General features: G+C 43.4%; 1 protein-coding gene and 1 long non-coding RNA gene across 4 annotated transcripts in view; both read left to right on the top strand.

Moving 5' to 3' along the window:
• Positions 1-14448: 14448 nt before the first annotated feature.
• Positions 14449-17610, top strand: LOC140707693 (uncharacterized). The gene is made up of 2 exons (XR_012087876.2): positions 14449-14578; positions 17419-17610. It is a non-coding gene; the product is annotated as an uncharacterized LOC140707693 (long non-coding RNA).
• A 3344-nt stretch (positions 17611-20954) lies between these two features.
• Positions 20955-26577, top strand: part of EPS8 (EGFR pathway substrate 8, signaling adaptor) — a 167052-nt gene continuing 161429 nt past the window's right edge. For 2 of the 3 annotated variants that reach the window (XM_072999777.2, XM_072999774.2), the window contains exon 1: positions 20955-21097. The gene's annotated coding sequence lies outside the window, so the exon portion shown is untranslated. Of the gene's footprint in view, positions 21098-21825; positions 21846-26577 lie in introns of those variants that run through there. The other variant, XM_072999776.2, reaches the window with a different exon arrangement.

Genomic DNA, 26577 nt, shown 5'->3' with positions numbered 1-26577 from the left:
CCAAAGTCCTCTGCTGCATGGATGAATTTTCTGCCGTATTTGCATAGTTTTTCTCTTAAATTCTTTCTGCTGAATTTACAAAGACCTTTGTGAATTTCGGAGTTTAAAAATAACATTTGTGAACAACCAAAATTGCATTCAGTTGAAACAATTCAGTTGTGGGGAGAGTTAAAACTACAATAGTTCTGACTGAAATAAGTAGGTTACAAGAAAGAAGATGTTTCATTTCCCAAATATCTTATTTTCACAAGTAGCTCCTGCAGTTGACTTGATATGGTTTTCAAAGGCTGCATACTCTTTAACCACACGATGGAGCTCTTTGTATCCTGTTGGAAAGTAATTACTCTTTTGAACCTTAGAAATAAAGAATAAACAGCTTTCCTCCTGCTCATAGAGCTGGAGTTTGGAAAAGTTGTTGTTGTTACAGCAATCCAATGTCTTCTACCCATCACATGCTCTGCGACTCTAGGGATTGTAGCACTTCCAATTCCTGCATAGGCCAATGTATGTTTTGTATCCTGCTCCTTTTGACCTTACTCCCATTCATAGAGGGAGGAGGATAGGGACAGTAAACACCGGATCCTTAGCCTCTCCATGTGCTGCTCTCCTACTCATCCATATGGGGGAGCTGTCAGCGGCCTGTAACCAGTCCCCTGATGTACCGTATTTTTCCATGTATAAGACTATAATTTTGTCTAAAATCTTTAGACTAAAAATTGAGGGTCCTCTTATACATGGAAGTAAGCTGAGGAGAGGGAAAAACAAGTGGAGGGGAAAGCAGGGATCAAAGCAATCCTGCAGTGCTTTGATCTCTTTTCCCCTACACTTGCTAAGCCCCTTAGATTTCTTAATTTGGGGTTGGAAAAGTGAGGGGGTCTTATACTGTACATGGGGGTACATACATAAGCATCCTTCAATCTCAAGAGACTATGGTAACAACCTCAGTGCAATTTTGTCCTACACACAAAGGTTCCAAGGCTGTCAGAAGACATTTTGCCACCTGAGGGGAAATAAGTTGGTTCACACCCTCCAGTTTCATGTAGAGAAACCAGCTGGATTAGCAGCTGCATCTTCCAGACACTGGGATGCTGTCTTCCACTGTGCCTACAGGCAGCAAGGTGGCTGGGTAGCACATACAGCTCTGTCCTCCTTGCGTCTGCCCCCTCCGCCACTGCTCCATGAGGTGGTTACCTCATTCTTGCCTAACGGTAGGACTTCATCTTGGTCTTCGTCCTGGGTGCCACTCTGCCACTAGCGTTGCTTGCCAGAGCACAAGGAACTGTTTCTGGGTTGTGACAACATTAATTTATAGAACCATCACACCGGCCCATTCAACAAGAAGCATTTTTAGCTATGGAGATGAAACTGTGTCTGGGTTGTACACCCAGCTATTCCTCTTTGCTTTTCTGTTGTACGAAACTCTTTCCTGCATAGAAAAAAAACCTTGGTCCCTAGTGGAGAGGGCTTGATGGAAAAAAACATGGTTCAACCCGGAGGATATCGCACCCTGCAATGTCAGGATGAGATGTCCTCTCCTGCTCTGGTCAAGAGCTGCTGGAACCCTCCCCCTGACATGAGGAGGGAGCTTCTAGTGGTATCCCTGTAGGTAACATAATGTGTTGAGCATTTCTACACAGGCAAGTACTGCCAAACCATGACATAGGTTTCTTTATTTCATTTCATTTCATTTCAAATATTTATATGCTGCATTTCTCCTAAAGGATCCCAGGTGGCTTATAATATTAGAAGAAACAAAGATAAAAGCTAAAATAACAAATTATTACAATATTTAAAAAGAATTAAACAGATACAGTATCATAATTCATAATTATTTCATTAAAAAAGAGCACTATTAAAAACAGAAGTAAAGCAAGAGAATACCATCATCCCTTTGAAGAACCGTCTTGGCCAACCAGTCATTTAAAGGAATGTCTGCCTGAAGAGAAAGGTCTTGGACTGCTTGTGGAAGGACAGCGAAGATGGGGCCAGGCTGGCCTCCTGCGGGAGGGAGTTCCAAAGTTTGGGTGCAGCAACAGAGAAGGCTCTCTCCTATATCTCCACCAAATGCGCCTGTGAGGGGGTGGAGCCAAGAGAAAGGCCTCTTGTGAAGATCTTAATACCCAAGCAGGCTCCTAAAGAGAGATACAGTTTTTTAAATAGCTTGGACACAAGCCCTTCTTATGTGTTATGCGTTATAAAGTCACGTCAAAAACAGTGAAGCAATGAATCAGCAATATTGAAAAGCTCCTATCATCAAGATAAGAATCCCAGTAAATCTTCCAAACTCGAGGCCATAGCTTCTCCTACTGAGACAATTCATCTCATATTTGGTCTTCCTCTTTTCCCACTGTCTTCAAGTTTTGCCAACATCGTTATCTTTTCCATCCTTCCCATTCCTTCGCTTCTGCTTCACATGGAAGTTTTGTGTTCACATCTCCCATTATCAATATATTGCACAGTTTATCTTTTCCCCTTCGTGGGTTTCAACTCCTGACCTCTCTCTACTTTGGAAATTCACTTTGTGGGGGGAACATGCAGTGTGTCACGGCATTTGACAAGACACAGGAACAATCCAGGGATGGAAAGTTGTGTGAGCTGGGGATGAAATACAAGACTGCATTGAAAGGAGGAAGGCTTTCTGTTAATGGCTTCATATCCAGTACTAACAGCAGTGCCTCACAGAAAAGCTGGCTTATCATGTATTTCTTTCCTGTTGAAGTGTTCTGACAGGGTTTCAATCTCCTTTTAAGAACAACTTAATTTAAGATTGAAGTCTCACTTTGTGGATCTAGAATGATTAGGGTTGGAAAAACCACTGGGATTTCAGAATTCCCACCAAAATTATTAGTTTCACATCTCCTTTAACCTGCTGTGAAGCAAAGTGTACTGTGTCTCAGAACTCCAGATGTCTGTGAGACATATGGATTGTTTTGGAGAGATAAAATGCACATGAAGTATTGCATACATTTTTGAAATGGAATCAAGCTTTAAAAATGCAGAAAAATGTGCACAAATAGGCTTTTATCAATGAAAAATGAGTACAAAATGCATGCATTAGGAAAAGTACATACATGTATACATTATGAAAACATGTGCAGAAATTTGTGTGCGCATTTCCCTTTTGGAAAAAACAATCCTGTGAGGTTTCAGGCTGAAAGAAATTTCACAGTCTCCCAGTGAATTTCACGGCTCAGTGGAGATTTGAACCCAGATCTCTCAAGTCCCCTCCAGTACACTAAACATGACATCATACTGGACAAACACATAGATGGCACAGACATGTAGATGGCAGGATCCAGTAGAAGAATCCTAAATGTACGTTTACTCAAAATTGAATTCCATCAAGTCTTGTAGAAGTTGCTCCCAGGTAAGTGTGCACAAGATTGCTGCCTTATGCTACAGCCTTATGCAAAGAACTCTAAACCCATGTATACAAAAAGTAAAGGTAAAGGTTCCCCTTGACAATTTGTTGTCCAGTCATGTTCGACTCTAGGGGGCGGTGCTCATCCCCGTTTCCAAGCCATAGAGCCAGCGTTTTGTCCGAAGACAATCTTCCGTGGTCACATGGCCAGTGCGACTTAGACACGGAACGCCGTTACCTTCCCACCGAGGTGGTCCCTATTTATCTACTTGCATTTGCATGCTTTCGAACCGCTAGGTTGGTGGGAGCTGGGACAAGTGACAGGCGCTCACTCCGTCACGTGGATTCGATCTTACGACTGCTGGTCTTCTGACCCTGCAGCATAGGCTTCTGCGGTTTAGCCCACAGCGCCACCACGTCCCTTCCATGTATACAAACTCAGGAATAAACTTCACTGGATTTAAAGCAGCTTACATATTAGTCCTGGTTGCAACACCAAATCTCTAGTTTGGTCTGTAGAGATAACACACAAGATTGCTTACAAGACTTCAGCTTGTAATTGGAAAGATGGATTGTTAATCTTCTAGTGTGAGAATTTCTCAGCACTTCATGCCACAGCAATCAGACCTGGAAACTAAGTTTACCTTGCAAGGACCAATCACAATACAAAGCAAGCTAATTTGCAAGATGCAGAAGTGAGAGAAGCTCATGCTAAGACAGACATCCTTTCCACTGGGGGGGAAAAACCTACTTCTAAATGCAAAACTAAGTACATCATGTATTTGGACCTGAAACGTCCAGCAATAGATCCTGTAAGATTAAGACAACGTTTTATATAGCAGGGGAAGAGGAACAGTTTTGAAGAAAAGTGGGTGCTAGGGAGTAGCATTAACTTGTACTGCTATGCGTTGATCTTCCCTTGCACTTTTCCTCTCCAGGGATGTAACACCAGGTCTGTACTTTGACTGATAGCATTACCATGGAGGATTGCAGAGATCAGCAACTTGTGGTTGTCCAGAGAGACTATAACTCCCATCATCCAGCACTGCCAATTATGAGGAATGCCTGTAGTCTGGAAGATCGTGCTTTCCTATCTCAGATTAAGGCAATATTTCATAGCAAATGTTGAAGCACAGTTTAACATGCCTGGACAAAAAGCCTTAAGGAAGCAAAGGAAGTAAAAAAGAGACATGATAAGAAATTACTTGGGGTGGGTGGGTCATATACTTGCATCGCTGAAAATTTGCATTATACAGCATAACATTTGCAGAACTCGTAATTGTCTCTATGCTTTGTTTCCTAGAAGTTAGCCCTTGTTTTGCTACATGGTGGGAGCAGCAGAGTCAAACAATTTCTATTCCCTTGTGTAAACATACTAAAATATGATGCGGTCAGTTTGCTTGTTTTAGAAAAGATTGAAAAGAAAACACAGCGCTATACCCTGCGAGTACAAAGTCAGAGAGATCTGCTCGGAATAGTAATTACCGTATTCCAAGTCAAAGCAGTTCAGTATGGGGTTTGCACCATTATAGAATTACAATCAGTGGAATTATGATCTGGAAAATAGGTTGGAGCAATTAATCAGTGGTGAGACCAGGTTGCTGTTTCCCGAGTCTCTGAAGGGGGGAAAAGCTTTAAAAACAGTCATGCGGAGCAAAGGCAACATTGATATTAACACAGCACTGTGAATTCAGGAGCCGCATAGCCACTAGAACAGTGGTTCCCAGTCTTGGGTCCCCATATTTCTTGAACTAAAACTCCCAGAAGCCTTCATTACTAGTCATGGTGGCCAGGATTGCTGGGAATTGTAGTCCAAGAACATCTTGGAAGCCAAGGTTGGAAACCAATCGTGGAAGGCTTTTCCCCTTTCTGTTGAGAGCTACAGTCCCAGAGGATGAGACCGATGGCTGTGCACCAGATCAGGATGAGTCTGAGGCCCATTGATGGAGGGACAGTGGTACAGGCGGACTGGGCACCACCTTCTACTGACATCCTTTTGTCTACCTCCCTCCCTGGGGTGGAAAAAACTGTTTTGTTATGTCAGAGATCTGAATTTGCTGCTTTCCAATGACATTAGAAATTAGCTCCAGAAGGGGCTCCAGGTTTCTCACTAGCCAACCGTTGACCACAGGACAAAAAGAAGAGTTTGTGCTGTTTTAATAGCACGTCAGAGGTTTTCTCTTTCCAAAGAGTGCTTCAAAGGATGGGCGAGAAAGGATTGGAACATTGTTAGAGTTTAGAGCAGGTGGTATATTTTTCCAAAGGTAGTTTTAAATATTGTTTTTTAATGACGTAAGCACTTCGAGTCCTTTTTAAGGAGAACGCTGGGATAAAAATATTTTAAATAAAATAAAATAAATACCTATTACTTAATAGTCCAAAAGTGCTATTTCCCCTTTTAAAAATACACTTAAGAATATGAAAAAAAATGGCCCAACATGGCGAAAGGTTGCCCAGAATTATTTCCTTAAAGCAAACAGGGATATCTGCATTTGCCATGGTATCACATTAGAACAGGCTTTCCTTTCTGTGTGGCAGAGACTGGCAGAATGCTTCTTCTAAGAAGACGCAAATAAAGAACACATCTCCCTTTGGAACAATGCTCATCCTCCTCATTTATGCTGATTAAGAAATTCAGTCAACTAGAACTCCTAGGATTAAATGGTTATGTCTTGACTTTGGTGACAGCTCCAATTGCCTCAGATGTCGGACGGTGGAAAGATTCTCATAATTATTTATCTTACAGTGAACTGTATAGTATTTGTATACACACTTTTATAGAGTTGGGTTTGTATGTTAACTGTTCCTATGTTCCTACAACTGAATAGAAAGGTGGGATAATGGAACATAATAGCTCCCACCTTATCATGTGGTTGGGCTTTTCACACAACCCTTTCTATATATAGCTTCAAATGCTGAATAGTGAATATGGAAGTGTTCCCTATGGGAGAAATGTAAATCTATTCCATATCTCCCTATCAAGAATTTAGGATCAAGGGTTGCCATTAACTTTGATCAGACAACCAAGTAAGAGTCGGGGGAATGGGGTCTTCCTTGAGAGCAGTCATGTGGCCTTCCTCAACCATAGGTTGCTCAGAATGAATGAAGTAGTGGAAGTCACAAATTTATAGCAAGCTGTGGGGATTTATTAGCTCTCGAGTATAAACTGATTCCCACAACCAGGACATTTTGAAGGCTTGATTTTTTTTTTAAAGCAACACCCCACATTGTCCATGGAACCAGGATCCAAATCAGATTTAGAGAAGTCCCACTTAAAACATTCTGGCATGGGACAGGTTTCTCACTTCTGCTTGAGTGGAGAAACTGAAATGCTGCAATGAGAATGCCAGGCAGGCAAGATTCTTGCCATGTAGTTGTTCAAATGGCAAACTGGTATGCCTATCCACAGTCACATCAACTCGAAGCAGTACGATGGGACATCCACCTGCAAACAGATTTACTGATGCACAAATGTCTACTGATTAGGTATCTGGTTGCAGGGAACATATTATGCCTGATCTCCACATAAAGATGAATATAATTTCCAAATACAGCAACATTGACCCCTACTAAGTATCATTTATAGTAATACAATCCATCTTCAGGAGGCCAACATGCTTACATTTAGTTTAACAAAAACAGAATTGTTCTTCCTTCTTCTCAAGGGAAAAACTCCATGTTTCTTGGCATCTGCCCCAAAGACTTGCAGCTGTTTTTGAATTTTCAGATGTGTTGGTTAACCCTGTCTGGATTGTATATTATCTAATATACTGGTGGGGAATGGGTGACTCACCGAATTTCTAAAGTACGACCTAATGTGTGGAGAAAGAAGAGGGTTGAGAAAAAGTCCCATGAGTATGGATTTATTATAGAAATGGCAGGCGCTGTGGGACTTCAGCACCATGACAAACTTGCTGTATCTTACTGACAACAAATTAAAAGCCATGTCCATGTTGGCATTCAGCCATTGCTTCTATCGCTTCTCCAGTTCTTTGTAATATAGATCCAGGGAGACCTTAAACTTGCTTTCCTGCATTTCCAGTTGAGTGGAGTTCATGGTCAAACTATGCTGCCTGTAATAATGTGTTCGAACAAATATGCTTAACTTGGCTGCTTTTTATGGGGTGGGGTGGGGTAGGAAGCTGAGAAGAATATGCTGTCAGTCTGCATTGATTCCTCTCAGACTGGTTTTTCAGCAGATACTCATTCTCTACCTGGCTCTTATTTGCTCCCAAATAATAAGTCTCGTATTATTGGCAGTTAACAATATTTGTGAGCTGCTTCTGGAGCCTCTAGATCAGTGGTCCCCAACCTTGGGGCTCTACATGTTCCTGGACTTCAGCTCCCAGAAATCCTGGCCAGCAGAGGTGGTGGTGAAGGCTTCTGGGGGTTGTAGTCCAAGAACATCTGGAGGCCCAAGGTTAAGAACCACTGCTCTAGAGGATCTAAGGAAAAGCATGTGGAGATGAAGACAGCACTGAAAGGCAGCAGGGAAAGCCTGTGCTGAGCTGCCAAACCATATAAGAGAAACTCTGAAACAAGGCCGGCCCTACCGTTAGGAAGAACGAAGCAGATGATGCTGGGAGGCAGCAGCCAAGTGTTGGAGAAAACCTCTGTGTGATAAACATTCTGTCCGCTGCCCTGGTGTGGCTATTCTACCCAGCATGGGAGAAAGTGCTGTCCTGTTCTTCTTTAAAGGGAGCAAAATGTCTTGGACCATCCTTGGCCTGAAGTGTTAAAATGCAAGGAAAAGGTGGACTGAGGCATTAAAAGGGAAAGATGTGGCCATCAGGGGAAAAAATTGTGTGACTACGAGAAGGATAGCATAGCCGGATAAAGGAAGGGAGAGGGAAAGAGAAAGCCTCCAGGCTACATCTTAGCACCAACTCGTAGGGAACTAGAGAGGGTTGCCAGGGTAACAGCATCCCATTCCTTGAGATGACTTGGGGTTTACTGATGGGAAGGCAGGCAAGGGTTGAAAGAAGGGGCAGTTAGGAATAATTCCCAAGCCAACTAATTGGGAGAACAAGTATAAGGGAAATGGCATAAATGGGCTCAGAATCTGGGTAAATCTGGCTTACCAGGAAATATGCCAATCCAAAACTGGAGGAAGAATGAACACACACACGAACACACAGTCGCTGATCCAGTGAATCCTGGTACCAGCCTGGAATGGGTAAAAATGAGGTCCTTGGCCTTTAAAACCAACACACACATACACAAAATTAAATTTTCCCTATTTCCAGCATCTTTTACTCTGAGATGTGTCTCCTTACCAAGAGACTCAATGAGATCAATCAGATTCAGATAGCACAGCTTGAGACTTGAGCCATCACCTTGAGACCTGGCAGGCCTGTATCCAGGGAACAGCTGGGCCTCATCTGGTAGTGGAAGTTAGAGCAGTGCTTCCCAACCTGGGGTCAAGACCCCCAAGAGAGTCACAAAGTATTTTTCTGAGGGATAATGGGTCTTATATGTGTTATAAAGGTAAAAGTTCCCTTTGAGATTTAGTCCAGTCGTATCTGACTCTAGAGCATGGTGCTCATCCCCGTTTCCAAGCCGTAGAGCCAGCGTTTGTCTGAAGACAGTTTCTATGGTCACATGGCCAGTGTGACTAGACACAGAACGCCGTTGCCTTCCCACCGAGGAGGTACTTATTTATCAATTCGCATTTTTACATGCTTCCGAATGGCTAGGTTGGCAGGAACTGGGAGAAGCGACGGGAGCTCACTCCGTCGCATGGATTCGATCTTACAACTGCTGGTCTTCCGACCTTGCAGCACAGAGGCTTCTGCGGTTTAACCCACAGCACCACCACGTTCTTCATTATATGTGTTGTAGCCCTTGTTAAATAATTTCTTCTTTGACCTTTCAAAGCCAGATATTAAAGTTAGTGTGTATGGTGTATGTATGAGTACCAGTCCCTTTGGGGGAGAAAGAAGCCTCTACCCATTAAAAATTCCTTATTATGAAAACATGGTGGGATGGTGGTCACAGGTTATCTGGGTATTGTAAAAGGGGGGTCATGACTTGAAAAAGGATGGGAACCGCTGAGAGAGAGTGGTCCAGCTGAACCTTTGGTTTCCAGACTACACCTTGGGGAAGACACCTCTCAGGGAAATAAAGATAAAAGTGGCACAAAGGCTAGGAATTCCATACTGTAATAGATTGATGGGTGAAAAACCCATCATATGTGATACTCTAAGAACTGGTATTCTCCTAGTATCTATATAGTAGGGAATCTGTGAATAATACTAGCGTTGATCCTGTAAAACTGCAACAACAACAAAAAAGCTCAGAAATTGAAGCAGCTCTCTGCTTCCTCATCCATTTGTGGCTAAGGTTATGGAGCCCATGACATAACGTTGCACCACGTGAACATCAGCAGGTCCTATAGAGAATGGGAAAAAACCCACATGTGAACATGTATATAAATAGAACATAGATTTTTGAAAGTGTTTCTGTGGTAGGCTATTTGCAACAGGCTTACAAGCTGAAATGATAACCAGGTTCTTTCCTCCAGTTTGAAAGCAGAAAAAAAACTATTTTTGGTAGTGGAAAACACTGGACTGTAACAACCCTGAAGATTTAGCTAAAGTAATCTGTTTAATAGCCCAGATTGTCTGAAACAGATAAGCAAAGGCTGAAGTGTTCCAAAGAATCTCCAGAGACCGACTGTTTGCTGTACTTGACGATGTTATTGGCTGGTACCAATGTTTTTGTGATGAATGTTCAGGGAAATAAATAGTTTCCCATGATCTTAGTGTCCTGAGAATTCTCAAGGCACAGATTCAGAACCAGAGTACAAACATTTCTGGCCCAAGTCAACATAACTTAAGTTGTTGAAGGGAGCTGGTGGCGATGAGGGTTTCATGTGTTCATCAAGTATCCTTATTTACCAGGGTCCGCCTTCTTTGTGTGTTTGTTTCCCAAAACCTCTCCCTGGTAAACCACTGATCTAGCATTTTGGGAAGGTGATGCTGACTCTGTCATGTTTATCCCAGAATCCTCCAGGGCTCAGTCACATCAAGGGAAGAACCAGCTGCATCACAAACACCAGGAGCAGAAGTTAACTTGATTTCAAGCCTGAATCCTGGTACCAATGCCAATTTTGTCATAGGGACTAGAAACCTGTGAACGGTGACACTCATGAATCATATTAGGGTGGCCACCTCCTCTTATATAGAGGGCACCCTCTGTAGTAAGGGCTGCCAGGCCTCCTTTTGTAGGTGCCGTCTATTTTAAGGTTAACCTTAAAACTGGTCCAAAGCTTGAGTTAAAGATAAAAAAAAAACCATAAGGAGGGAGGAACTGAATAGCATCTGGACTCATCAGGTATACTGCTCCCCATCTCCCCCACTCAGGTGAGATGTGTTGCAGTTCTGTTTAAATTATATCAGTGGTTTCAAATTTTGCATCTGTTCCTATAACTGATGCGGTTCCAGGGACACTGGTGTGTTCTTCTGTTTCCTTTCTCAATTTCAGCTAGAATAGAAACGTTAAACCAAACATATGTGTGGATTCACCATCCAGGTACTGATCCAATAGGTCTTTCTAGTTGTGACTAGCAACTGGATGACTAAAGTCTTAAACCAGGGGTAGGCAATGTGTGCCAGCAACCCCTAGCATTCCTCACAGTTAGCTCCCAGGGCTAATGGGAGTTGTAATCCAACATCTTGTAAGTAAGATATGCCCACACGTATCTTACTTCCCCAGCTATTAGAACTGGGGAGAAAGAAAAGCTAGGGAGAAACCACACCTGTTCTCCCCTTTAACCCTGCCCTTTCTGGATTAAAGGCTCATTTTTCATAGAAATTTCTTCATTATTGAGCACAAAATCACTAAGATCTTGTTTGCACAGCAAATCCTACAACACATACTTTAAGGTTGTCACCTGGAAAGAATAGTACTTACTTCCCTTCTCTTGGATTTCAATGTTTGCCTTAACTTCCTGAATACTGCAAAACTATTTATTTCAAAAAACTTTATGTCTATCTATCCAACTTCCTCTTGACTTCTTTTAATCCAAATCATTGTCCTGTTCCAATACACTTTCCCTCTCTTAATCCTACTTGAAAGATGGAAGAGGTTGAGGTGGGCACCTTTCGTCTTCAAAAGCACGAAGTCAAGAGTTAATGAGATTGTTTTAAAAACAAGGCTGAATAAGTCAGCAATTTATTCAATGGAAAACTGCCCAAAAAGTATCAGATCAGAGGACAAAGAAAGCCTGTTAGACATTAAATGAATCTAACAGGGACTAGACACTAAATTAAATACAAACACAGAACACCTAATCGAATCACAACTATTTATGCTAAGCTAGGTCTGCCACAGATTGAGGTAACCACCTCAGGGTGGTCATGCTACTAACCAGTAGCCCCACAGATAACTTCAATATAATCTTGGATTTGAGAGTTAAAAAACATGTTTGTTTGTTTGTTTTTTTAAAAAAGATGTGATATAATGAAAAGTAGGGAAATGCACAGAGAAAATAACAGTACAGAAGATACAGTGGTGCCTTGCTAGATGACGATAATCCGTTCCACTGAAATCGCTGTTTAGTGAAATAATTGTCTAGTGAAAAGCATTTTCCCCATTGGAATGCATTGAAACCTGTTTAATGCATTCCAATGGGGAAGAATCATCGTCTAGCGAAGATCGGCCATAGGAAAGCCGCTTTGCGAACCGCTGATCAGCTGTTTAAATCGCTGCCTTGCGAAGCTTAGGTCCCGAAAACACCTGTTTGTGAGCGTGGAAGGAGCTGTCAAAATCATCGTCTAGTGAAAATTGGTTTGCGAAGCAGGGACCAAACATTGTCCAGCGAAATTCCCCCATAGGAATCACTGTTTTGCAAATCGCTATAGTGATCGCGAAAAGCCAATGTCTAGCGAAAAAACTGTCATGCGGGGTAACTGTCTAAGTGAGGCACTACTGTACCCAGTGTTGTATAATAGACAGAGCTATGGATTAGGACTTAAGTCCCCATTTGGCCATGGAAGCTCACTGAGGAACTGGTAAAACTACTAAAATTTTTCACATAGCATAAAAGCCCTATCTGGGTCACTATAAAGTGGTTCTGACTTGACATCATAACTAAGTAAATATAAAGAAGATGTAGGACAAGCCCAAGATAATGGCAACAGAGGCAGAAATTCACCGTTTCACATCTCAGTGAATCTTAAGGACGTATCTGGCCCAATCCAATTACTGTGGTGAGACTGAGGGAGGGTTTCCAAATGACGACGCTGGATATCCCCCTGCAGTTGCTTTTTGGGGGCATTTGACAGTGAGGGACCATACTGGTATTACAATGTATAACACCAGTAGCCTATTGCCCAGGCCCTCACCTTATCAATGCATTTATAAACAGAGTGCTGTCCTCTGAAGATGCCGGCCACAGAGACTGGCAAAACGTTAGGAAGAACAACCTTCAGAACACGGCCAAAGAGCCCGAAAAACCCACAACAACCATTTATAAACTATTTCTTTTTATAACCAAAAAATGTGGCCAGAATCCAGTTGAATGTTTATGCCAGAGTAAGCCCAACAGATTTCAGCAGTCACTCATTAAGAAGCTGGTCCATGCTAGCTCACACAAGTGGTGTTTGACAAGAAATAGGAGCACCCACTTTTTTTTTGTTAGTGGCAAATTGCTAGTGGTAATTTCCTGCATAGAGGGATGTGGTGGCGCTGCAGGCTAAACCGCAGAAGCCTGTGCTGCAGGGTCAGAAGACCAAGAGTCGTAAGATCGAATCCACACGACAGAGTGAGCTCCCGTCGCTTGTCCCAGCTCCCACCAACCTAGCGGTTCGAAAGCATGCAAATACAAGTAGATAAATAGGGGCCACCTCGGTGGGAAGGTAACAGCGTTCCGTGTCTAAGTCGCACTGGCCATGTGACAACGGAAGATTGTCTTCGGACAAAAACGCTGGTTCTATGGCTTGGAAACAGGGATGACACCGCCCCCTAGAGTCGAACACGACTGGACAAAAATTGTCAAGGGGAACCTTTACCTTTACCTTTAATTTCCCGCATAAAAGAATATTCATTCCCAGCTTGGCAGAGAACTGAGTAATGTGAAGCAGCAGCTGCAGCTTTAAAAGAAAAACAAGAAAACTGGAGGTAATTGGTCCTTCACATCTGATAAGATGTATGTAGAAACGAGATGTTTTGATTTTTTTCAACCACACATTCTATAATTCTCCATTCTGGGAGTTCTACCTAGTGGACAGACACCTATATGTTCCTGCCCCAGCACTACCTGGAAGCTTTTCTTCTGAGCAGGAAGCTGGCCATAGCTAGGCCTAGCTAAGCCTCATGGACTTCCAGGTGAGGCCTTTCTCTCAGGTAAGAACCTATTTGGGTGCCAGAATGGATGATTATATCATGGAAACAGCTCAGATCAGGGCATAGGATATCAAATTGAGATCAGTGTGTCCTCATTCAGACATATGGGGACCAGGGGCCATATACAGCACTAAATCTAACCCAACATTATTTGTTCTTCCTTTTTAATCTATGAAAGGGATGAAACTAATTTAATCTTGAGACAAGCTTCAATCAGCCTGGCACCACCTCAAAATGGTATCAGAGTTTTTAAGCACAGGTGGGCTTGCTTCAAACTTTCTTCATTCTTCTTACCTTTCCTCCAATGCTTTGCATAATAAACCTTGGCAGCTGCTAACTGTAAATGATGACTTCATAGGAATTGTTGTTTAGAATCTATTTTACATGCTTTGTTTTTAAAAGGTTCTAGTTATATGTAAACTTGAGTAATTTGACTCCGATTCTGCTTTCACAGTTGTTCCATGAAAAGGACTGCCATTATCTTCCTGGCATTCCTTAACGTTTTAAACTTCATCCTGTTGTTATTTCATAGCAATTTGCTTCTCCAAGATTACATGATGAACAAAGATAACTTTATAAACATTGTTTTCTCACAGTTAATACTTTAGCGTCTCATATAAATGAAGCTTTTCAAAACTTTGGATTTGATGCATCCTAAATAATTCACTGTCTTCCAAGGTTTTATACAGAATCTGGCACCATATTTTTGACACAATCCTTATTTTTAATTTGTTTCTTAGTGTTGTTGTTTCTTCTGCTCCAAAAGCGAAGAGTTAGAAGCCCCCCCCCCCTCAGTCTTGGACCACAAAGCAACACTGTTTGTCAGCTTCTTCTAGGCACTTCTTCGTAACTGGCTGCAAATAACAATCTGTAAGTAATTTGTAAAGAATAACTGAGTTACTTTACATTTGCCATGTAACAAGCCTTTTGCCATGTACTTGTAATTTTTTTTGTTACTTTTATTAGTTATGGGCGATATGTGGGTGGGTGGGTCAGCAGTCATTTCCATTTCATTTTGGGTCTTTCAGCTGGCTCCTCTTCCATTTCAGAGGTCTTACACGGACTGTACCTTTCAGTAAACTCATGAGAAACCAGTTCTTTTAGGGTTCTTCCATTTCAGTATTCCTATCCTGATTTCTGGCTGGCTGAGCTTGACAAGATGAGGTGGGGAACAAGTGGTGAGGAGCGATAAAAGAAAGGAGACTAGAAAGATCGAGGCTGGCAAAGCTTAATATTTTTACCAAAATACAAACAAAATCTCTAAGTCTTGGTAGCCACTCTTACGGAATTCTGAATCTTACAGATTTAAAGTGCCCTGACAATGGGGGTGCATGGGAGGAGAGACAAATTTTGATATTTAATTATTTTGAATGCTCCAAAAGTCCATTAGTTACAAGGGCCAGAATCTCATGGTTCAATTTTATGCTGCACAACTTGGATGATGTCATAATTCATGGCTGTTTGGGGGAAATTAAATGTTTCTTCCACCCACTCCCCCAAGATTCCAGGGATCCCCTTTATCCTGGAAGCCTTTGGTAGATACAGAAGAGGAGGGAAGAATCTTTAATCTTGGTTGAGACTTGGAGTGGTGATTTTTCCAGTATTAAAGAGTCTCCTGGCTTGTTCGCTGGCTCCCAAAGGCTTATCAAGGACAAAAATGATCCCTAGGGAACCCCCAGCACCTGGGGTGAGATAGGAACCATTTAATTTCCCCAAAACAGCCATGGAGATGATGTAATCTGAATTGCGCAGAGCAAAGTTGTACAACAGGATTCTGGCCAGTGTGTCCGTGGCCTCTGTATTTAGGCATTTTTGGTATCACAGCTCAGGAGCTTGTAGCATATTCTGGTGTTTTTATAGAAGAAGTAAATATTTTGCAAAATACTCAATATTTTGAATAATGAGAAAATAATGTTATTTTTATAAAATTGTAACTATAACAGCAACCGATTGCTTTCAATATTGTAATTATCATCATTTCTTTTTAGCAGCATCTGCCCAAAGTCTGGTCTGATTAGCCACTGTGTGAATAGAATATGCTGGACCTTCTCATATTTTGATGACTTGCTTTAGTTTCTTCTGAGGGACTGGATTTTGTTTTGAGGCCAGCTCTTATTTACCCAGAGCTTGGAGACAGCAGAGCTTGGAAACCACACATCAGATTTAGCACATTAATGGGAAAATGGTTACTTCTGCATTAGCCAAAGGACAAATCAATTGATGTATCCAAAAATGTTTTGAAAGTAACTTTTAAAAACATTTTGGCACTACTTTGAAATATTGTTTTTAAAAGATTAGATGCATTCCTCTTGTTTGATGCCAGAGTTAACCGTTTTAACAGTAATATGCTAATCATCATCATCATCATCATGGGCCACTAAGTCAATTCTGGTTTACAGTGGCCCTTTTCAGGGTTTTCCAGGCTGAGAATACTCCAAAGTGGTTTATTGTTCCCTTCTTCTGGGGGCATCCCTGGCACTGGGCAGCTTGCCCAAGGCTACCTAGGCTGGCTCTGCTTCCCCGGAGGCCCATTGGGGAATCGAACTCCCAACCAGATATCTAACTCACTGACCCATTCAGCCTGCTGCAACATGCTGATATATTTTCACTTCAGAAGAAAGTTACTTTTTTGGACAACAACTCCCAGAATCCCCCTGCCTGGGATCTTGCAGTGTTAAAAAGGGGAGTTTTCCTAAGCTGTTCCTTCACTCACTTTCTCTAATCCATACTGAGAATACCATCAGCCTCCTTGCACTTCATACTCTCAACAACAATGCTTGAATTAAACAATGCCCATGGATCCCTTCTAACTCGACCCTATGCTCCCAACATTCTTTCTCCTCTAAGATCCCATCATTAAATGCTCATTTCAAACTGAAATTAGTGAATTAATTAGCAGTGATTAATCATCCCATTACTAATTTCACCTACAATGGGACATGAGAACGATGCCTTTCAGCTAGAGACAAATATACTAAATTACGTAAAGAGACAGAGACCTGTATTATACACTGAACAGGGAAGGCAATTGATGAGTGTTGCTACAATAAGGTCAAAACAAGATACTTAAATTCCCAGGCATGTAGGAATGAGAATGAAAGAGCTGGCAAATCGCTTTCCCAGATCATCAATATGAGTAAATGTGGAGGTTTCATTTCCTGGATAATGTGAGATCTACTGCTGTGGAGTGAATCAATCACAGCGTTTGCTGTTCTCCTTGAATCCTTAATATAGCTTCAACTTTCTCCTTTGGTAGTAAACGTTCCCAGGCCGATGGCAACTCTTCTAACAGGCCTTTGGGTTGGAAACATCTTTATGCTAAGTGAACCGAAGAACAGAACTTCAGTACTGGATATCTGTATCCCCTGCTAAGTTGTCCTGCTCCGCAAGCTTCATGGTGTGAAAAGGTACAAGCACCCTGTTGCTGGCACTAAGCAAATCTAGGGAGAGCATTTCAGAGCCAGAGAGCCACAACTAAAAAGGCCCTGTACTGCTCATTGTGTGGTAGACAATCCGTACTGACAGAATACTTCAGGGTGAGAACCTCCGTCATAGAATACAAATGGTAGAGATTGCATGAATGCTAATTACACTTAGGAGACTGGTATTTTAGAGTTGTTAATAACCTTTCTTTTATAGGAGATCTTGTAAGCAGCTACAATGGTGGGTGAATTACAGTACCTCAATTTTTTAATTTTTATGTTTCTTAGGTGCAGTATAAGTATTAGCCACTAGAGTGAGCTAGAGAGTTTTCAACACTCCATCACCAAATGAGACCCCGTTCCTTGGCAGGTCACATCCTTCCACCTTCAGACCTTGAAACTGCACTGCAGACCAGGAGATGAGCTTCTCTCCTCATGAGGCTGCTTACATGTCACCGGATAAAAGAACATATCTCAGTTGGGATTTTGTGTGTGCATACCTCTGCATACTTATTGTACTACTTTGGTTAGACTATAAACGTCTTAGTGGGATGCTTAGTGGGGGATGTAGCAGATAGAGTGATGGATTGGGGCTCGGGAGACCTGGGTTCAAATCCCCTCAACCATGGGAACTCATGGGGTGTGTAGAACAGATAAAACCACTCAATAAAGATCTTACTTACCTTGGAAGCTCTAGGGTTAGTGGCAGGTCCTTGTAGTGGACCAAGAGCAGGCTAAGTATCACAACAATACACCCACAACAAAAATTTGCTGATCACCATAATCACCCATCTCCTGAAAAGGACAAAGCTGATCCAACAGCTATAAATACTCAACTCCCAAACAAACTGCACCAGAGCACAGAGTGCTACTCTTGTCCGCTGAAGATGCCGGCCACAGAGACTGGCGAAACATTAGGAAGAACAACCTTCAGAACACGGCCAAAGAGCCCAAAAACCCCACAACAACTAGCAGGCTAAATAGTCAGCATCTCATTCTGCCTGATGGTGAGGCCACCTCAGATTGTGTTTTTTTCCCCTTCTATGTCCAAAACCAGATGGGTAGCCCCATTGCTCTACCTATTGGTAGTACCAGCCCTTAGTCTCCTGTTGCTTGCAGCCACATCAGACGCTTTCAAGAATACTCTTTCATGCATGCTTTTGTTTTCTTAAACAGAACATTTTAGCAGAGTCTTGATGGCAGGAAACATGTGACTTTTTTACACGGATTGCCCTGTTGGAGTGAAGGGAGAGCATTTTCAAGGTTAGGTCATAGGAAAACAGTGTACCTACACTTGAGAAACAGGCTGTCAAAGGCATCTACCCTCCCTCTCTCCTTCTTTCAAGACAGATTAGTTGGAAGAGAATTTTTTATTGATCACGAAGAGTTTTGTATTCTTCTCCCAACAGAAACATCAGTAGGTAAACTCATAAAATGAGAAGAGTTAATTGAAAACAGGTCCTGTTGCACAAGGCAGAAAGAACCCAGCTTAGAAGAAGGATGGTCTCATTCAGCATAGCCATTTGATTGGCCTTAGGACAGAAGTAATATACGTTATGCTCTTCTTTCAGGGTTGGGAGAACATAATCTACTGTTCCCAATTTATTTGTATTCTGTGCAGCTGTCGCAACAATGAAAATTTTATTGCTACATATATTGAGATTTAGAATAACCAAACAAAAGGCCTGAAAATGACACAAACAAGCCAAGCCATAAAGCATAATCACCAAGGGAGAAAGATGTTGGAGCTTTCAGAACCTCACATGCTGCCTCTAGTAGGTGTAGCTGGGGTGGGACCTTTCTGGGCTGAGAGGACTGTCAATCTACCCTGTATTAACCAATTATTCCCTCCTGCCTCTCAAGTGAAAGAGAGCCCAGCTTCTCTGCTTTTGAGCTCTTTCCCACCTCTATAGTCTGTTGAGGTCTGTGGTTGAAAGCAGCCATGTTTTTTTTAATTTGCTGTTGCTCTATTCACAACGGTAAGTAATGCATCTTTTTATTCTTTCTCCTGTTAATAATGTCTCAAAGTGAGTTATTAAGACTATAAGTGCCGATTAAATGCTCTGTGAATCCCTGCACTTCTGCTGTGCAGCTAGAGGAATTTAACCAAAATTCAAAACTCTGCAATAAAAAACACTTTATAGTAGAATCCAACAACCCCTGCATTGCCCTCCCCCAAAAAACATTACTGTACAGTACTTGCAAAAATGAATCATTAGTCTGTTGCAGCAACTTGTGACTGAAAAACTGAGCTGAAGTTCACGAAACCTTTTGCCAGATAAAGCTTGTTAGCCTTTCAAGTGTCACAAGACTTGGGTCCTCCCCACCAGTGAGGTAATTTTAGATGGTAGGCCTCTTCCGTTATTCCATTAACTTGCAGAGCGCAGTAAGCCTGCTGTTACGTTTGGCACTTGCCTGCTCTTTCTGATACATGGAGCCCAGGGCATCATCTCCAAAGTCCTGCCAGAATGTCACTACTACACCATCTGCTTTCTGTTCCCCAGGACAGAAAGTTAGCCGTATCGATTGTATTCTAAGGATTTTATTTTTTAAAACTTTGTAGGAAATGTTCCTCCACGATCTTTGTTCCCTCCTCCCAAAATTTAGCTATAGCAATCTGCACAAAGATTTATCTTTTGTGGGTTTTCTCTTTATAGTTTTAATTAGAAGAGGAGGAGGGCAGCCTTCCTCAATCAGAGCAAAGCACCATCAAATCCACTGCACCGTCAATCCAATCCCATTCCTGGTTATGCAAAAGAAAGTCCCATTTGTGTTCAGTGGGGTTTAATCCCATAGGATACCCAAGTTGCTGTAGTGGATAGAGTGATGGACTAGGACTTAAGAAGCCTGGGTTCAAATCCCCGCTCAGCCCTGATTCACTGGGGGTATGGAACTGATAAACCCAATCCAAAAATATCTCACTTACTTTAAAAGCCTTAGCTATAAGTGGGTTTTGACTTGATAACAGATAACGATGCAGCTCCCCTGGAACCGGGTACTGGGTTGCAGATCTGGCTGTGTATGATAAAAGCAGCCGGTATGGGGATACCTACTTGGGGTTGAGGCCACTACAAAGCAGCCTGGTGTAGTGGTTAGAGGCAACAATAGCTTTCCAGTTTGTGACTTGTAGAAGCCCACCCTACTGTCCGTGCTGGCTACAGCTGATGGAAAGTGAAGGGCAGAAACATCTGGAGGGCTTTGAGTGGTCAGAGTGGTCAGGGGTCAGAGTGTCGATTTGGCCCTCAGAAATATCCCTTCCAAGCCGGCGCAGCTGCTGCTCCCTGTAGCTGGTGGGACAGAGTCAGGGTGACAACGGGCAGGCAGCGTAGATTCACAAACGTACACACACAGAGCGGCATTCACACGTACACCGGACAAAAAGAAGCGGGGGGGGGGAAATGGACGATTGGACCTTGAGGGTGGGTTGGCGCCCCATCTTCCCTAATGGACCGCCCTCCCCTGCCTAAACACGAGTTTAAGGTCGCTGCTTCTTCGCCACATCCCCCCATTCATGCCTCCAGGCGGCGTCCTGACGCGCCGGGAACCCAAAGGGCGAGCTTCTGGGTTGCACGTATGAACCCGGGCGGAGGGGGGGGAGAGCAACAAGCCGTCGTTTTACGGCTCCTCGGGAGCCCGAGACGGCCGGAAGAGGGCGCTCCGGTCTGCGGGAAAACCCGAGCGAAGCAGAGGCGGGCACTTTGGAACCCGGAGCGGGTTGTGTTGCTGCTGCTGCTGCTGCTTCGCTTCACTTCGCTCCGCGGCGCGACGGAGGCGCTTCTCTCGACGCGGGGCCTTTCTTTCGCGCTGGCCGGCCTCGGGCGGGTCTCGATCCCCAGGACTTGGGGTGCGGTGATCGGGGGAGCTTTCCTCCGGGGCGGCGGCGGCGGCGGCGGGGCTGGAGAGTTTCTTCCTGGCCACGAAAGCGCCGCGGCTCGGCGGAGAGGGAAGGCGTGAGCACCCGGCAAAGGTAAGAAGAGGCTCCCGGCTGGCTTTCTCTCTCTCCCCCCCACTCCCGAGATCGGGAGATCCCTGCTCGGTCGGACGCGATCACTTCTGTCCCCCCCCCCCCCCCGGGCTTGCCTTGCATCCTGCCGGGCGTTGTGATCCCGGCATCGGTGCTCGCCTGTTTCTAACCTGGGATGTGGAAACAGTATTGCTTGTAGAGGGAATTTGGGGAGAGGAGTGGTCGACCCCCCTCCCTCCCTCGTTATTTTGTACCCCGACCTCCATTCGCGGAGTCGTCGGAATCGGACCTCTGTTGCCGCCGTGTCCTTAAGTGCTTCGCGAGGAACGATCGTAACGTGTGAATGGGCCCTTGGGAGCCGCAGCGGCCGCTCATCATTGGCGTGTATTGGTTTTTTGTTTTTTAAGGAACCAGGGATTGCTTTCCCACCCCAGGTGAGGGAGAGAAAGACGGCGACCTGCAGCATGTGCCCCTTGATGTGTGCTAGTAGACAACCGCCCCCCCCCCCATCATCTCCTTTCGCTTGTAACCTGAGCACTTAGTGGCCACACCTGTATGCTGCCTGTTCGGCTGGGTTTCTATGAGGGAAGATTTATTTTAGTTGGTTTCCATTGCTTTCTCGCAGAGAGAGGAGGAACTAAAAATTTTCCACGTTTCCTTTTTTCACCAACTCGCCAAAGTGCTTTTCCTTTTACTGCTCGTCAGCTCCCGAAAAGGATGCAGCCTGTCAGAAAGGCAAAGATACCTCGGGGTTGGTTTGCCGTTATCTCCCCCTTTCTAATCCCGTGATAACTCTTCCTGCTTTATCACCCTATGCCTGCATCTCCTAACCGACACAGTAGGGTTGAATGACCAGTCTCTTCTCACCCACCCACCCCACTTTGAACTCCTGGTCTTTCGTCAAATGTTAGGGTCTGTGAGTATAAAACTTAGAGAAGGTCCTTATTCTGAATTATTCAATGGGGCAATTGCTGGCACAGAGCATATGAATTGGTTGCCACCTGCCCCCAGGACAGGAAACCATGCCTGGGTCCTTTCCCATAGTTAAAACTTCAGTTTCTCTAGATGGAAAAGAGAAAAGGAGATTTCAGGTTATGGCAGAAATAAGTGTTGCCTCCTGCCAGCTTGAGTTGATTTCCATTTGGTTCCTTTCCAACGGCTTCTCTAAGATCCCACTCTTGACTTTTCTGTTTTTACTCATCCGTACAAAAAACTAGCTACTTAGTTAAGAACAGTTGGAGCTTGGTTATTATCGTATTTGCCAGGGAGCAGCTGCGGAAAGTGTTGGTTTGTGGTTTATTATAGCTAGAGGTGTGCAGATTCGTGTCTTTGGATTATAGGGTGCTGCCTTGGAGGGGGGGATCCTGGGAGTTGTAGTCTAAAACCAAAAACCTGCCCACCTTGGGTGGGAACTCCTCAAACAACTTCTTGTGGGAGGCTGAAACTGCTAATCGAATGAAACACTAGAGCTTAAGACTACAGCCCCCCCTCATCCTCAGCCAGCATTGGGGATGATGGGTGTTGTAGGCCAACACATTTATCAGTGCCAGGTTTGGGGAAAGCACAGGGTAGTGGATAGAAAGACAGATTAGAATTCAGGGCATCGGGCATCAAGTCCCCACTTGGCTGCAAAAACACAAGGAGGGTCTCTCCTTGAATATATCATGTGCTCTGAAACCCCCTGTTAAAATTCTCCTAAATCCTAAAGTGAGTGGATGTCATGTAGCAACAGTAGATCAGGAAAAGCTGTGCTAGATAGTGGCTGATGCTCAAGGTGTAAATGAGCGAGATTCTTGGGCACTTATTGATAAATATACTGTGGGACACATCTGTCTCCTCTAGCCCCCCCCCCCCCCGTTTCTTTTGTTTGGTGGGTTGCTTCTCTCTACTTAATGAATACCACCTTCAGTGGTGAGTCCCAAAACTCCTAGTGTTGTTCAGTTTAGAAACAACCAAACATAACCAGGAATTTAATATGGGTTTGTGGAAACCAATGTGGTGCAACGGAAAGAGAAGGACTAGGACTCAGGAGAGCTGGATTCAAATCCCCGCTCAGCCATATAAACTTGCTTTAGGGGGCACTGGCGAAACCACTTTTAAATATCTCACAGAAACTTGTAGAGTTGCCATGAGTTGGATGTGATTTGACAGCGCACAACAACAACAGTGTGGATTTTCAATACACTTTGTGTGACGGTGACAGCCACCTGTCAGATACACTTTGATCTGGACTCCTGCACAGAGCAGGGGATTGGACTTGATGGCTTTTTTGGCTTCTTCCGAGTCCATTATTCTATGATGCTTTGACAATAATCAGGTACTTTCTAACTGGAGCCAGTAACACCGCTGTCTTTTGGAAAAGAGCAGGGTGGGAGAGATACACAAACCAAAGGGCCACTTCTGTGCGTACGGTCATCACCACTGTTGACTTGTTGAGTGTCTTGGAGGTTTCTATCCATCTTACCTGAGACAGGTGAGAGGCATACACTTTACTGAAGTTTCACCATGAGACAAGACTACCCTTCTGTCTAAGTGTTTTGGCTTGAGCATGTAAAGCAGGGTGGATACAGTTATTTGTTTGTTTGTTTGTTTTCACACACACACACACACACACACACACACACACACACTCCGCCATTTCCCCCCCCAAAGGCAACTTAATGACTTTTTTAAAAATCCAATTTATTTCAATTGTGATTTATTGTATTTTCTTTTTTAAAAATGGAATGTTGGATGTAAATTATCAGGAAAAAAATATGATTAAAAAAAAAACATTTAAACTGTGATTTAAATCAAATCCACCCTGATTTAAAGTGAATGCTCCTACTGGGCAACCACATTCTTATTGTTAACTCTTTATTTATTAATTTTTTAAATTTCTGCTTTAACTTGCGAAGCCTGAAAATCTGGGGATCTCTGAGGCTTGAACCCAATGGCTTTAAGCACTAGGTTGTCTTGCAAAAGGCATGTTTCTGTGCTCTGTTTCTCCCCAGTGCAAAGCTAGCACTCCAGAAGATTTATGGCACGAGGAATGCCTGTGTGTCCTGGACATAGGGGGCAGTAGAGGAATGAGCGAGGGTGCTGGAGATGGGAGAAGGAAAAGCCTGTGGTTTGGTATGGTCAGTATGCTATGCAGGGACTTTGGTTTGACAACGTGTTGTAGGCAAGGTGTGCATTCTTATTGCTTGTGCCTTGAAAATCTCCATCACTGCTTGAAGAAATAACCTGCAGGCACATGATCTAGCTTAATTGCTAAGGAGACTGGATAATTTGCTTGTCAGCAATGCCTAAATGGGAGATTGCTGGGAAACCACCGCCAAACCACGTATACAGGTCTTGTGTAAATTCCAAAAGCTAAGCAGGATCAGGCCTGGTTAGTAACTGGATAAGAGATCGTGTGGGAATCCCAGAAATCTCAAAGTAGGGCATGGAAAGAATCCTGCCTGAAACTTTAGGACACTATTGGCAGTTAGCGTTGATGTAGTGGGTTTGACCGACCAGAACCTTTGTACAATAGAACTGTTTCTTCTGTTCCAAACAGCATGGTGCTTTGACCAAATTCATGCATAACTGAAAGTGAAAAATTCTGGCTTATAAAAGCAGAGGGCTCATTTGCTTCCAAATTTTGGTCAGCAGGTAAGCCAGGCTACCCCAGTCTGCCGACTTTGGGATCTTTTTGCCCCTGTCTTCAGGAGAAGGGCCAGAAATGCTTCAGTCCCTTTGTGGGTTGGCAGGACTACAGTACTGTGTCCATGGCTGCCCACTCTGGAACAGGCAGTGATAAGAGGAAGGGAAGTGGCAGGGACAAGAGGAAGGAAAGCGGAGCAGACGACAAAAAGAGGTTGTCTGTTCATCTGCAAGGCAGTATATGGTGGAAGCAACTTTGAGACCCTGTGTGGCTGGGATTCCAGGAGACCTGAAGGACCACATCTCCTTATAGATGTTAAGACATTTGGAAAAGCCTGTCTCCATTGATATGCACAAAATCCACTTTGCTCCGGACTGCGCCGTTTCTTCCATAAGCTTGACTCCATGATGTCACAAGTATGATGGAAGTGATTACTGAGAAGTTAGCTGAGATTGTGGATATTTATTATTTATTTATTTAAAATATTTTCCCCACACCTTTCCCCTTAAAAAGACCCAAGGTGGCTTACATCACCAAAAGACAGTATTAAAGCTAATAACGGTGAGTATACAAATACTAAAATGGATCAAATGAATACCACGCTGAAAAACAGTAAGCAGAAGCAACACCCAAAACACATTTTCCTGTTTCCCTGAAAATAAGCCCTACTATGATTTTTCAAGGATACTTGTAATATTACCCCAAAAATAAGTGAAACACTACCCTCCACCCTTGTGCAACAACCAGAAGAAGATGACATGACTGTATTTGAATAAACGTAGCTTGTACATGAAAAAAATAAAGCATCTCCTGAAAATAAGCCCTAATACGTTTTTGGAGCAAAATTTAATATAAGACCCTGTCTTATTTTCGGGGAAACATGGTGAGGTATAACAATCCATTAAAAAATCCCACTCAGGCAGCCAGTCACTGAAGGAAAGCTTGCCTGAAGAGAAAGGTCTTGGTTTGCTTTCGAAGGACAGTGAAAATGGAGCCAGCCTGGCCGACCTCCAGTGGAAGTGAGTTCCAAAGGCCTCCTCTTGAGTCTGAAATGTCTGCTCCTTTTGCAAACTGTAGCACTGGTAAAGCCAATTGGTATCAGTAAAAATCCATGGCACCTTTCACAAAAGCTGGTTTTTGGGACCTGAAATCCTTTACAAGCTGGGCCAGTGGCTGGACTGGCTGAGGGACTGTGGGAATGACAGCACCCAAAACTGACATTTCCAAGGTTTGTTCGATGGCTTTTCTTCCTGAATGCTCTTAAAATCCAGCGGAAGCTTGGATTCACAATGCATTCTCTCCTAGTTCAATCGGCAATTGTGTGCTGAGCTGCGGAGCAGTCTTTTATTTTATTTTTTTACTATCAGGTTTGGAAAATCAAAAGTTCCCACATGTCCTAGCATGCTATTATTGGTAAAAGTTTTCAAGAAGTTACTGGATACCCTTTGATAAAGGTAGAAGGACTTTCAGCTTCCTCCCCCTGAATGGAGACTTTTGTCCGCTTCGTTTCCCAAGCTTTTGCTTTCTCTTTGACTGTAGCTGAATCTCCTTTCTTAACTTGCGGCCGGCAGCCAGCCAGAAGCGGAATCAACTTGATGCTTCTGAACTCAAGCCCATTACAGAGATGGGTCCTATTCTGGGCTCCCGTCTGAATTCCTTTAACCCGTCACAGACTCCATGGCAGTGTGCCTTGCATCTCTAGCTTCTGATTTCCTTAATATAGAAGATCCAAATGGAGCACTCTGTGAAGCCCACATGTTCATAAGGGTTGGAGCCAGTCAAAGCTGGCCAAGGAAGCATTTACCGTCTGGATCCCATTTCCACCTCTGGCCTTTGAAACCATTTAAAAAAAAAA

This window comes from Pogona vitticeps, chromosome 5, assembly GCF_051106095.1.
Source record: "Pogona vitticeps strain Pit_001003342236 chromosome 5, PviZW2.1, whole genome shotgun sequence".
In the NCBI taxonomy this organism is placed as follows: domain Eukaryota; kingdom Metazoa; phylum Chordata; class Lepidosauria; order Squamata; family Agamidae; genus Pogona; species Pogona vitticeps.
Note: the sequence above shows the minus strand (reverse complement) of the source record. Positions and strands in the feature narration are given on the sequence as shown.